Genomic DNA, 14,104 nt, shown 5'->3' with positions numbered 1-14,104 from the left:
CAAATGGTGAAGGAAGAGAGCATGCACATTGCTTAGATACCAAACGTTTACCCATGGGGACTGGACACCCACAGCCTGCTGTATGCTTCTCTTCACCTTATTTATCTAATTTATCACTTGGTCCACCCTTCCCCACTCTAATTATTTTATTTTCCTTTATTTTCTTACATACAAAACAAACTTAATTTCTGTGTTCCTCTGAGATGACATTGCCAACAGTCCCAGTCTGTGAATAATAGTACTATACTGACTACAATTTTGTAGTACTTTTTCCTCTGTAAAGTGTAAGTTCAAAAGCTAAACACACAATGAGATACTGATACTTAGCCTAAAGAACTAGTCTTTAGCAAACATTGACCAAATCAATCGGGAAAAAATAGCCCGTTACATGCTCTAATTTATCAGAAAACACTCCATGTATTTTTCTTTTTGAATTTTATTTATTTTTTTATACAGCAGGTTCTTATTAGTCATCCATTTTATATATATTAGTGTATACATGTCAATCTCAATCTCCCAATTCATCACACCACCACCACCACCCCCGCCAATTTTCCCCCTTGGTGTTTATACGTTTGTCCTCTACATGTGTCTCTATTTCTGCCCTGTGAATTGGTTCATCTGTACCATTTTTCTAGGTTCCACATAAATGTGTTGATATATGATATTTATTTTTCTCTTTCTGACTTACTTCACTCTGTATGGTAGTCTCTAGATCCATCCACGTCTCTACAAATGACCCAATTTCCTTCCTTTTTATGGCTGGGTAATATTCCATTGTATATATGTACCACATCTTCTTTATTCATTCATCTGTCGATGGACATTTAGGTTGCTTCCATTACCTGGCTATTGTAAATAGTGCTGCAGTGAACACTGGGGTGCATGTGTCTTTCTGAATTATGGTTTTCTCAGGGTATATGCCCAGTAGTGGGATTGCTGGATCATACGGTAATTCTATTTTTAGTTTTTGAAGGAACCTCCATACTGTTCTCCATAGTGGCTGTATCAATTTACATTCCCACCAACAATGCAAGAGGGTTCCCTTTTTCTCCACACCCTCTCCCGCATTTATTGTTTGTAGATTTTCTGATGATGCCCATTCTAGTGTGAGGTGATACCTCATTGTAGAGGTGTGAGGTGATACCTCATTGTAGTTTTGATTTGCATTTCTCTAATAATTAGTGATGTTGAGCAGCTTTTCATGAGCTTCCTGGCCATCTGTATGTCTTTGGAGAAAAGTCTATTTAGGTCTCCTGCCCATTTTTGGATTGGGTTGTTTGTTTCTTTAATATTGAGCTGCATGAGCTGTTTATATATTTTGGAGATTAAACCTTTGTCCGTTGATTCGTTTGCAAATATTTTCTCCCATTCTGAGGGTTGTCTTTTCGTCTTGTTTATGTTTTCCTTTGCTGTGCAAAAGCTTTGAAGTTTCATTAGGTCCCATTTGTTTATTTTTGTTTTTATTTCCATTTCTCTTGGAGGTGGGTCAGAAAGGATCTTGCTGTGATTTATGTCAAAGAGTGTTCTTCCTATGTTTTCCTCTGAGAGTTTTATAGTGTCCAGTCTTACATTTAGGTCTCTAATCCATTTTGAGTTTATTTTTATGTATGGTGTTAGGGAGTGTTCTAATTTCATTCTTTTACATGTAGCTGTCCAGTTTTCCCAGCACCACTTATTGAAGAGACTGTCTTTTCTCCATTGTATATCCTTGCCTCCTTTGTCATATATTAGTTGACCATAGGTGCATGGGTTTATCTCTGGGCTTTCTATCCAGTTCCATTGATCTATATTTCTGTTTCTTTACCAGTACCATATTGTCTTGATTACTGTAGCTTTGTAGTATAGTCTGAAGTCAGGGAGTCTGATTACTCCAGCTCCGTTTTTTTCCCTCAAGACTGATTTGGCTATTTGGGGTCTTTTGTGTCTCCATACAAACATTAAGAATTTTTGTTCTAGTTTGGTAAAAAATGCCATTGGTACTTTGATAGCGATTGCATTGAATCTGTAGACTGCTTTGGGTAGTATAGTCATTTTCAAAATATTGATTCTTCCAATGCAAGAACATGGTATATCTGTCCATCTGTTTATGTCATCTTTAATTTCTTTCATCAGTGTCTTACAGTTTTCTGCATACAGGTCTTTAGTCTCCCTAGGTAGGTTTATTCCTAGATGTTTTACTCTTTTTGTTGCAGTGGTAAATGGGAGTGTTTCCTTAATTTCTCTTTCAGATTTTTCTTCATTAGTGTATAGGAATGCAAGAGATTCCTGTGCATTAATTTTGTATCCTGCAACTTTACCAGATTCATTGATTAGCTCTAGTAGTTTTCTGGTGACATCTTTAGGATTCTCTGTGTATAGTATCATGTCATCTGCAAACAGTGACAGTTTTATTTCTTCTTTTCCAGTTTGTATTTTTTTATTTCTTTTTCTTCTCTGATTGCCGTGGCTAGGACTTCCAAAACTATATTGAATAATAGTGGCGAGAGTGGACATCCTTGTCTTTTTCCTGATCTTAGAGGAAACGCTTTCAGTTTTCACCATTGAGAATGATGTTTGCTGTGGGTTTGTCATATATGGCCTTTATTATGTTGAGGTAGGTTCCCTCTATGCCCACTTTCTGGGGAGTTTTTATCATAAATGGGTGTTGAATTTTGTCAAAAGCTTTTTCTGCATCTATTGAGGTGATCATATGGTTTTTCTTCTTCAGTTTGTTAATATGGTGTATCACATTGATTGATTTGCATATATTGAAGAATCCTTGCATCCCTGGGATAGATCCCACTTGATCATGGTGTATGATCCTTTTAATGTGTTGTTGGATTCTGTTTGCTCATATTTTGTTGAGGATTTTTGCATCTATATTCATGAGTAATATTGGTCTGTAATTTTCTTTTTTTGTAGTATCTCCATCTGGTTTTGGTATCAGGGTGATGGTGGCCTCATAGAATGCGTTTGGGAGTGTTCCTTCCTCTGCAGTTTTTTGGAAGAGTTTGAGAAAGATGGGTGTTAGCTGCTCTCTAAATGTTTGATAGAATTCACCTGTGAAGCCATCTGGTCCTGGACTTTTGTTTGTTGGAAGGTTTTTAATCACAGTTTCAATTTCATTACTTGTGATTGGTCTGTTCATATTTTCTATTTCTTCATGGTTCAGTCTTGGAAGGTTATACCTTTCTAAAAATTTGCCCGTTTCTTCCAGGTTGTCCATTTTATTGGCATAGAGTTGCTTATAGTAGTCTCTTAGGATGCTTTGTATTTCTGCGGTGTCTGTTGTAACTTCTCCTTTTTCATTTCTAATTTTATTGATTTGAGTCCTCTCCCTCTTTTTCTTGATGAGTCTGGCTAGTGGTTTATCAATTTTGTTTATCTTCTCAAAGAACCAGCTTTTAGTTTTATTGATTTGTGCTGTTTTCTTTGTTTCTATTTCATTTATTTCTGCTCTGATCTTTATGATTACTTTCCTTCTGCTAACTTTGGGTTTTGTTTGTTCTTCTTTCTCTAGTTCCTTTAGGTATAAGGTTAGATTGTTTATTTGAGATTTTTCTTGTTTCTTGAGGTAGGCTTTTATTGCTATAAACTTCCCTCTTAGAACTGCTTTTGCTGCGTCCTATAGGTTTTGGATCGTCATGTTTTCATTGTCATTTGTTTCTAGGTATTTTTTGATTTCCTCTTTGACTTCTTCATTGAGCTCTTGGTTACTTAGTAACACATTGTTTAGCCTCCATGTGTTTGTGTTTTTACGTTTTTTTCCCTGTAATTCATTTCTAATTTCATAGTGTTGTGGTCAGAAAAGATGCTTGATATGGTTTCAATTTTCTTAAATTTACTGAGGCTTGATTTGTTACCCAAGATGTGATCTATCCTGGAGAATGTTCCGTGAGCACTTGAGAAGAATGTGTAATCTGCTGTTTTTGGATGGAATGTCCTATAAATATCAATTAAATCTATCTTGTCTATGTGTCATTTAAAGCTTGTGTTTCCGTATTAATTTTCTGTTTGGTTGATCTGTCCGTTGGTGTAAGTGAGGTGTTAAAGTCCCCCACTATTATTGTGTTACTGTTGATTTCCTTTTTTATAGCTGTTAGCAGTTGCCTTATATATTGAGATGCTCCTGTATAGGGTGAATATATATTTATAATTGTTATATCTTCTTCTTGGATTGATCCCTTGATCATTATGTAGTGTTCGTCCTTGTCTCTTGTAACATTCTTTATTTTAAAGTCTATATTATCTGATATGAGTATTGCTACTCCAGCTTTCTTTTGATTTCCATTTGCATGGAATATCTTTTTCCATTGCCTCACTTTCAGTCTATATGTGTCCCTAGGTCTGAAGTGGGTCTCTTGTAGACAGCATATATATGGGTCTTGTTTTTGTATCCATTCAGCAAGCCTGTGTCTTTTGGTTGGAGCATTTAATCCATTCACGTTTAAGGTAATTATCGATATGTATGTTCCTATTACCATTTTCTTAATTGTTATGGGTTTGTTTTTATAGGTCCTTTTCTTCTCTTGTGTTTCCCACTTAGAGAAGTTCCTTTAGCATTTGTTGTAGAGCTGGTTTAGTGGTGCTGAATTCTCTTACCTTTTACTTGTCTGTAAAGCTTTCTCTCACTTTTTACTTGTCTGTAAAGCTTTTGATTTCTCCATTGAATCTGAATGAGATCCTTGCCAGGTAGAGTAATCTTGGTTGTAGGTTCTTCCCTTTCATCACTTTAAATATATCCTGCCACTCCCTTCTGGCTTGTAGAGTTTCTGCTGAGAAATCAGCTGTTAACCTTATGGAAATTCCCTTGTATGTTATTGTTGTTTTTCCCTTGTTGCTGTCAATAATTTTTCTTTGTCTTTGATTTTTGTCAACTTGATTACTATGTGTCTCGGCATGTTTCTCCTTGGGTTTATCCTGCCTGGGACTCTCTGCGCTTCCTGGACTTGGGTGGCTATTTCCTTTCCCATGTTAGGGAAGTTTTCAACTATAATCTCTTCAAATATTTTCTCAGGTCCTTTCTCTCTCTCTTCTCCTTCTGGGACCCCTATAATGTGAATGTTGTTGCGTTTAATGTTGTCCCAGAGGTCTCTTAGGCTGTCTTCATTTCTTTTCATTCTTTTTTCTTTATTCTATTCCGCAGCAGTGAATTCCATCATTCTGTCTTCCAGGTCACTTATCCGTTCTTCTGCTTCAGTTATTCTGCTATTGATTCCTTCTAGTGTATTTCTCATTTCAGTTATTGTATTGTTCATGTCTGTTTGTTCTTTAATTCTTCTAGGTGTTTGTTCTTTAATTCTTCCATGTCTTTGTTAAACATTTCTTGCATCTTCTCGATCTTTGCCTCCATTCTTTTTCCAAGATCCTGGATCATCTTCACTATCATTATTCTGAATTCTTTTTCTTGAAGGTTTCCTATCTCCACTTCATTTAGTTGTTTTTCTGGGGTTTTATCTTGTTCCTTCATCTGGTACATAGCTCTCTGCCTTTTCATCTTGTCTGTCTTTCTGTGATTGTGGTTTTTGTTCCACAGCCTGCAGGATTGTATTTCTTCCTGCTTCAGAAAACACTCGCTGTATTTTAAATGTTGGTTCTCAGTGGTTTTGCTCTTTGTCAAGTTTCATGACGATTTCCCTCTATCATACTGCCCCTGGTGTAACATGGAGATTCCAGATACGGGGTTCATGTTTAATCAAAAACCTGACCTTAAAGTCCAGAAGCTTCTGCACCCCAGGGACCCAGATCTGCAGCCAGTTCTGAGGACCGTCCCTCCTTGCAGATCTTCACCAGAAGAGCTCCGATGGCCCAGACATGTGTCTCAGGCGGGGGCCCCCCAGAAGCCAACCCTGAGACAAGGTCCAGGGAAGCGCTTCACTGGTGGATGACCCCACCCTGGGGCATGAGGCAGAGAAGGAAAGCAGCCAGTGGAGGGTATGTGCTACAGCCAGTTACCCTGTGGCAGGCGCTGGAGCTTATCCCTCAGGGACCAGCAGCTGATGGAGAGCACGGGCCTCCGATGACGACCCAAACTGAGGCGAGAGGGAGCTGCGGTATTTATCCCCCACCTCCTGTCAGGCACAGGCTGGGGGCTGCACTTCAGGGGGAGACGACTGCTCTGAAGCCCTCAGCCAATAGATGGATGTTGTCGGGATGGAGTTCCAGGAGCGTGGGTAACAATGATAATGGCGGACACTCCCTGTCTGCCGAGACCAGTGCCAGCCATGCCACCCCAGATGGGAGCCAACTGGCACCTGTGCCCACACCTTGAACTCACCCTCAAGATCTTCTCCCCAGCCCCACCCGGCTGGGAACTCCTGAGGCTGGAGACTGTCCTGCAGCTTTGCACAGTCTGTCTGAACCAACGGAGGTGTGTGGGTGGAGTGGAAAAATGATGTTATCACTCATCCAGTGAACGGAGAGGAATCTGCATGCAGCTCCCCAGTCCCAGCACCCGCCATGTCCCCTCAGGTGTGCTGTGTCATCCCTCCTACCCCGCCCCAGCCACTTTCCTTTCTGTTCAGCCCACACATTTCCTTTCCTTCTGGCATAGCAAGGCTCTTGTCTTGTCTAGTCCGGGCTTTTGTTTCCTTTGGTGCGTCTCCTCTGGCGCTGCGTCTGACTTTGGACTTGACAAATTCTATTAGTCCTCCTGTCTCTCAGGATTCGTGAGAAGGTCGAGAGTGTAAACCACATGCTGCCTGTGTGGTCTTTAATGCTCAGGGCCTCCGTGTCCGCATCTGCGTGTGGGGCTAAGGCTAGCCACGCCCTCATAGGAGTTCCGCTGTGGGTTAAGATAAGGCGTGTGATGTGCTTGGTCCAGGGCCGAGCACGGAACATTAACCATCATTTTCATTGCTCTTCCCTGGATCCAGCTACGGTCACCTCTTGCCTGGACAGTCACCATCACAATGATCTTCCAGCCTCCTTCAGGCCCCTCCCTTCCAGTTAGAATTAAGCACCATAAGCATCAGACTGACATGTCGAATGCGATGTCCAGGTCCTGCTTTGCTCAGGACTGTCCCGCCAGCAGCGTCCCCATGGCCAGAGGGCCAGCTTGGCTGGGGCAGGGTCGGGTCACAGTCCGAGGGCCTGAGTTCAATGCCAGCTTCATGGCTCTTTAGGTGTGTTGCCTCGGGCCAGTTACTTCGCTCCCCTTAGTTTTCAGTAACACGAGAATAATGACAGTGTCTGCGTCAGAGAGCCCTCTGTGTGGGGCAGTGAAAGAAATCCATCCTCCCAAGCGCTTAGATCACAGGCTGGTGCTAGAAAGGGCTGGGTAATTGTTAGTCATTTTTCTTATTCTTATTTCAGAGTGTCCCCACCGTCCATGTGCCAGCCATTTGTCTTTTTTTCCCTTCTTCTCTGCACTCATATATCAGTCTCACAAAATCAGATTCTTCCTCACCCGCCAAGGAATGCCAGGGCCTTCGTGCCCCCAGTTCCTGGCCAGGCCGCTGTCACCTTTGGTCTCCTTGGAAGCCTCCTCTGAGCTCCAGCTGGATGCCGTCTCCTCCTTGAAGCTTTCTCTTACTTCCCATAAGGAAAAGTGGGATTTTTCACTGGCTCAGATCTGCCCCTGCTCTGAATCCCCACTTTCTTTGTTTGTCTCCCAAGGACTGTCACGCAGGCCGCCCTCTTACAGTGCGTCTTACCTCTCCCCCTCCCTGGATGAGTGTGAGCGACTGGGGGCCACGCTGCCTTGACGGCACCTTGCACGCAGGGACAGCTTATCCAAGGCGTGGGGTGTGCACGAGTGAATGAGTGACGTGTGCTTAATATCTTGGCTACTGAGTGTAGGGTCTGCCCACTAGGCTAGTGGGTAAGAGTAAAGCAATGAAAATAATATGATGCTTCTTAAGGCTGGGCGATCCATCAGTCCTGAGTATAATGAGATGACCTTTTGGGAATGGACTTTATTGAGAGATGTGTCCTGAGTTAAATGCTCAAGATACCCCAGAGCACAAGGCAGGAGAGAGTAGATTAAAGCAAAAACACCGATGCCACCTACCCCAGTTACATGCCTTGCCTCTCTCCACGATGTCAGTGGCGCCAGGTAGCTTGGGCTTTGCAGAGATCCAGGAACAGCAGAGACTGTCCCCTGCAGAGCTGTGTCTGTTTCCCAACTTCACAATGAGTCAGCGTCCTTTCTGAACATTTGTACCAAGATGTAGCATCTAAACAAACATGTCATTGATGACAATCACAGTGTTCTCTTGCGCTATTAAGTTAAATTCTTTCCCTGAAGTGTTGGCCTCTATCTACCGAGCTATTATTTCAGCAACCAAAGCCAGTGCCTGCGTATGAAAACCACCCGAATGTGTTATCAGTTAAGGAATGGGCAGAGGTGGGGTTTGGGATGTCGCGGAAGGAGCCAGGCCTGTGTGTCTCAGACACCAGGACTCTACTCCCCTCCCTTTCCCTGAGATCCAGAGAGTGTCTCACCCTCTTCAGAGGCTCCTGAAGATTTTCCGGAACTGTTCCCATTGCTAGTGCTCTCTTGTCCTCACACTTTAAGGAACCTCAAGGGCCCCCAGAGATAACTTGCCCTTTCAATAAGCACCCCCTCTTTTGCTGGGGAATTTGGGACCCGTTCCCAAGGAGCTGGCTTAGAGGCTATTTGGAATAAACTGTCAGTCATCGACCTTCCCACTCACTGTCAGCCGGGGACCAAGATGGCGCCCACCTACCCAACTCCTAAACCAACGTGTGTGTCCTCGGCTCCTGGGACACCTGTGATGCTTTCTTTGAGAGTCTTGTTTCCTAAAGCGCGCTTCACCTTTCTCCCAAGGATACTAGCAGCTGTTTAAAAATAGATTTCTTGATGCAGTGCTCTTTCACCTGGAAATCACAAAGCGAGAATGCGAGTTAGGTCCAACCGTGGCCTCATCCTTGGGCCTGTGGCTGGGATGCTCTTTGTGTATCCTTGTGATGTACCCTCAGAATACTGAGGACTTCCTGCTCCGTGCCCGGGAGTGGACTCCAAAGGTAATCATGGAATCTGTCTTGTGAGCTATTTCATTAGCGCTCTGTACAAGGGTAGAAGCCTGAGGATATATTTTTTTTCGCCTCTTGAACTTGCGAGAGCTGTCTTTTCCTCAGCGCTGTGGACTGCAGGGCTGAAGGCAGACGTGTGTGTTGGGCAGTTAGCAGAATGCTTTTCAGCATCTGAAGCTGTGATGGGCTCAGCAGTCTTGGCTCGTGCTGGGTCCTCTCATCCTCTCCTGGACACAGGCCCGGCTTCATTTGACTTCATTGCTTTCCTGTTTTACAGAGTTGGCTTGAGGCAAAACCCATTACTCTCCTCTGCAGAGGGCGGGTGCCAGAGGGTAATTTTATCCCCAGGCTCATGTGCACATACGGCACATCTGAATGCACACGTGACACACACAGATGCTTATCTATGGATACCATAACCCTCTTTTAAAAGACAATAGGAAAGAAATTTTAACATCTTAGGCAGGATTACTTAAAGTGGGATTCTGGATAAATAAAGGGGTGTGTGTATGTCTGTCTGTTTTTAATCTCTCCCTTGGCAAGTCAGAACTCCATTGAAGAGGGAGCGTAGGTTGACATGGAGTCGGAATACAGTTTGAAATGGAGCTGTGAGTTTTTAAAAGACAGCAACCTTTCATTCTCCCCTGCAAACCCACGTGCCCCTTGGCTTGGCCATCTCAGAAATCGTTGCCGACGTCCATTGAGTGGCTCAGGTTGGAATCTTAGGAATCAGCTTTGGTTTCTTTCCTTCCCACCCCGCCCATCAGCAAGTCCCGGCCATTCCATCTCTAACCTGTGACTCTATCCCAGTCTCCCATCTATCTTTGCTGGCATGGCCATCATCATCCCTCCCCTGGACCAGCATGCCCCGCTCATGTCCATGTTCCACGTTACAGTCCAGGCAATGCTTTAAAGACATACGTGGGTATCGGGCTGCATGTTCTGGGTCTGCCCACCTCTCCAAATTCATGTCCCCCCACCTGCCCGCCACACTTCCGCCCCACAGACCTGCCTCATGTTCCTTAAACATTTCAAGCTCGTTCCACCTTGGGTACCTGGGTGCACCCCTTCCTTCGATTCCACGTTGACCACCTCTCCTACCATCTTGTGCGTTTTTTACACACTCCTTGTTTCTCACGTGCGAACACTCCCTAACCACCTGCCGCCTGAAAGTTTTGCTCCACTGTTTGCTGGCAAAGGAACCAGATTTTTCTATACCAAAAATGGCAAAAAGTGGATCCTCTTGTCTCCCTTCCTATAGTAAATAGACAAGTCAGTTCGGAGAGGAATCTGTCCAAACTAGAAAGAACTCAGTATGACTAACGAGATGATTTACTGTGTCATCCCTAATAAAATTAGCTGGCCCTTGTTTTAAAAAACAAAACAAAACAAAAAACTGTTAGGAAGGAGAAAGCTCTTTTGTGAGTGTGTCTGTCTCTACATGATGTAGTGACGGTGTTGGCATGGAGACGCAGCATGGGAAGGGAAGGAGATGTCCTGCACTGTAAGATGCGGCAGAAGCTAGGGTGTTTCCCGTTGTGATATTTCTAATAACGAGGTGCAAAGAAGTAGCAGTTGCTGGGCATCAACAGGAGAGCGATGCTGCTTTGAATGTCTTCAAACCAGTTGAGTAGTCTCTGTTAGTCTGAGTAGTCGAGGGTCTCTCTCTATTTGTCTTTGGGGTAAATGGGCGATGGTACCGTTCACCAAAGGAGAGAGAGTGTGGCTGGGTGAGGATGTCAGTATCTTAAGCTCGTCGATTTCCATGACGGCTCAGTGCTAGTGGGTCATTCTGTCCCAGAGCTACCACTGTCCAGCTCTATGACCTTGAGTAGGTCACTTGCCCTTCTCAGATCTTGGCCTCTTCACCTTTTTTTTTCTTTCTTTTTTGCGGTACGCGGGCCTCTCACGGTTGTGGCCTCTCCCGTTGCGCAGCACAGGCTCCAGACGCGCAGACTCAGCGGCCATGGCTCACGGGCCCAGCCGCTCCGCAGCATGTGGGATCTTCCCGGACCAGGGCACGAACCCGCGTCCTCTGCATGGGCAGGCAGACTCTCAACCACTGCGCCACCAGGGAAGCCCCTCTTCACCTTTAAATGAGAAAAATGTTCTCAAGGTTCAGTCCAACTCCAAGATCCACAATTGGTGCAGAAAACAGTGAAAGGGCTCATGAGTGACTTCAAGCGTCCATCCCTGGTCAGCCGCAGCACTGTCTGATTCCCTGGGACTCAGCCCCTTCCGAGGAGCCTGGGCTGCCTGGAAACACAAAGAAGCGTTGATATTATTGTCCAAGTGACACTCGCCAGGCGGTGGCTGGGAGCTGCAGCACGGGGGTATAGCCAGGCACTCTTGGAGGCTCTGTACCTTCTTGTCACAAGAGAACAGGCTCATCTCCATGACCCTGGCGTTATATCAAGTCACGTGACCAGTGTGGGCGGAGCAAAGGCCCACAGCTGCTTCATATAAGGAGCAGGACTTCTGTAGAGAAACAAGAGCCACTGCCCCCCAAATAATATTCATGGCTAGAGGCAAGATGCTAGACAACTCCAGAATCAGTTTGCTGGTGGTCCGTATACTGCAGTCCGTTACCTGTGCACGAGCCCAAGGCATCAGGGTGGGACCTGGACGGAAAGGTCCCCCGACAAGGCTCAGCTGAAGCTCTGCCACCAGGGTAACGGGCCACTAATGCCCCCGCGTCATTTTTCAGCCATCAGTGGACCTGGCAGTGGTCCAGGTGCATCAGAGAATTTCCCAGCTCAGAGAAACAATCAACCAAGTAGGTACGAGCTTCTTCTCTCCCATTAAGATGCTGACAAGGGAGAGCGGGAGAGAGCACCGCTGTACTTGTGAATATACAATGCACAAACACGGCGTCCAGCTGGTCTGCTCCAGGCTGTGAAGGGAAGGGGGAGGGGGAATGGCATTGGCTGGTGGTCTACCACATGGGGAGGAGCATGCGGAGTCTTCCTCACACCTCCTCCCTTAATTCTCCCATTTTATACATGAGTAAACTGAGGTTTGGCAGAGTAAACGGTCCAAGGGAGCAAATTGCTGACATCGTGTTTAGACCAATGTTGCGTAAATATCTCGGGTTGAATCAAAGAAATAGTTATGGAGACGTTTGTAAGTGAGCGATGCAGGACGGGGACGTGGTCCTCACCTCCCAGGGGTCGGACATCTTGTAAGACGTGAACTGAGAAACATCACACGGTAATGGAAGGTGAGATGCTCTGAGAGCACTGTGTGCACATCAGCTTCTCCTCCCGTGAGCTGTTCTCGTTTCCGTTTTGGTGATGGATCAAGCCTCTGAGAGGGTCAGTGACATAATACCTAGGATGTAGGGATTATTTCCCCATTTCACAGGTGAGGAAACTGAGGCGCTGAGAAGTTAGGCAACTTGCCCAGGGCATAGAGCTCAGGAGTGACAGCTGGGGTTGGACCCAGGTGCACGGCTCCGGAGCAGAGGCGGTGGGGAGAGAGGCCCCCTTCCATGGCTGTGACCTAAATGATGATTTTGGAAGGGACTCCAGGCGTGGTCAGTGAGCACGTCGTTTGCTCAGTTTTCAAAGCCTTTATTCTGGTCACAGCTCTAGAAACCTCCCAGTTCCTATAAGCTGCCAGCGGACCCGGGGGTTCTGGGGTAGCCCCGGGGACTGTGGCCATGCTGCCAGGGCCGTGTCGCCAGCCTTGAGTCCAGCGCCAGGGCAGGCTGGGCATTCTGGGATGGGCTTCACATCCCTCTGTGTCCAGACCCCTGAGTGCCTGCAGTCTGCCCACGTTACTCCCCCATCCACACCCCAAGGAGAGGGGCCATCAGGCCAGACCCTGGTTACAGCTGCAGCCGGGGCCCTGCCCTGCCCTTTGCTCTTACCCGAGCAGCCAGGCCGTGTGAACGAGCAGGAGCCCAGGGCACGGGGTTTGCAGGGCTCAGCCGACTCTATCTGTGACCCTCGTGTGTCTGAGATTCCGGAAGCCTTTGAAGAGCACTCGTGATAATTACAGAATTCCCACATATATTGATGAGAAACAGCTACATAAATAGCACAGCTTGGTATTTACAAAGTGCCGGTTTTCTGTAAATAGAGGATTTTGGCGACCTCTGCCAGGCAGCGCGTCCACCTCCCGGAGGCAGCACTTGTCTTGTTTCAGCTCTTTCCAGAGGCCGCTTCACATCACCTCTTGGTGGCCAGTCCTGTGATCTCAGCAGGTACATGGAAGCCTCCACGTGGTTGGGAGCCAAGAGCTGAGGTCCGCCCCCCATCTATTCTGTAGTGTGGGGATGCCTGGTTGCCATCTGAGGGGTGTTGCGACCACCCTGCCACCACCTCTGCGTAGACACCTGACCCCCTTACAAGCACTCGGGCTTCTCAGCGGATCTGTGGTCTACAGGCTGGGAATCAAGACTCCTTTATTGGTCTGGAACAGCATTTTCCAAACTGTTTTCTCAGGACACTGTAGAAAGAAAGATATCCATAGGTGTTGTGTGGACAATAGGATTCTTTAATCAATTGTTCACGAAATGCTAAGTGATTGTCTGATTATTTTCTAAATGCAGGGTTTCTCACAAACTTTTAATGTGCTAATTTGGACCATGAATCTCCATATGGAAAGTATAATAGCAGGGTTTTCAGAACTGACCACAGAACTCTCCTTTTCACAGAGTATTTTACAGGAGTTTGCTAACATCCTACTTTGAGTAACAATGACTAACCACCCTCAGGGATCATTAATTATCTCAGCACTAAAGGAATGATGTTGTATCAGTCAGCTTCAGCTGTGTAACAAAGGACCCTCCATTTTAGTAGCTTAAACCAAGAACACCTTATTTAGCTACGGTTCTGTGGGTCAACAGTTTGGGCAGGGCTCCACCAGGTGGTTCTTCCGGTCTGGGCTGGACTTCCTCGTGTGTCTGTCATCAGTTGTCAGCAGCCAGGCAGCTTGGCTTTGGGCAGATGACGGGCTGTCAGCTGGGGCCACCTGTTGTGTCATCCTCCAACGAGCTAGCCTGGGTTTAGTCACATGGCAGCTGGACAGGGTCCCAAGAGATCAGTCAGTAGCGGCCCTCGGCTCCCCACTGGCATGGTGTCACCTCTGTTGCATCCTATTGGTAAAGGCAGTTCACAAA

General features: G+C 45.8%; 1 protein-coding gene across 1 annotated transcript in view; it reads left to right on the top strand.

Moving 5' to 3' along the window:
- Positions 1-14,104, top strand: part of SLC24A3 (solute carrier family 24 member 3) — a 460,336-nt gene that overhangs the window by 275,889 nt on the left and 170,343 nt on the right. The gene's annotated exons all lie outside the window — the stretch shown is intronic.

Source organism: Delphinus delphis, chromosome 15 (assembly GCF_949987515.2).
Source record: "Delphinus delphis chromosome 15, mDelDel1.2, whole genome shotgun sequence".
NCBI classification, from domain to species: domain Eukaryota; kingdom Metazoa; phylum Chordata; class Mammalia; order Artiodactyla; family Delphinidae; genus Delphinus; species Delphinus delphis.
Note: the sequence above shows the minus strand (reverse complement) of the source record. Positions and strands in the feature narration are given on the sequence as shown.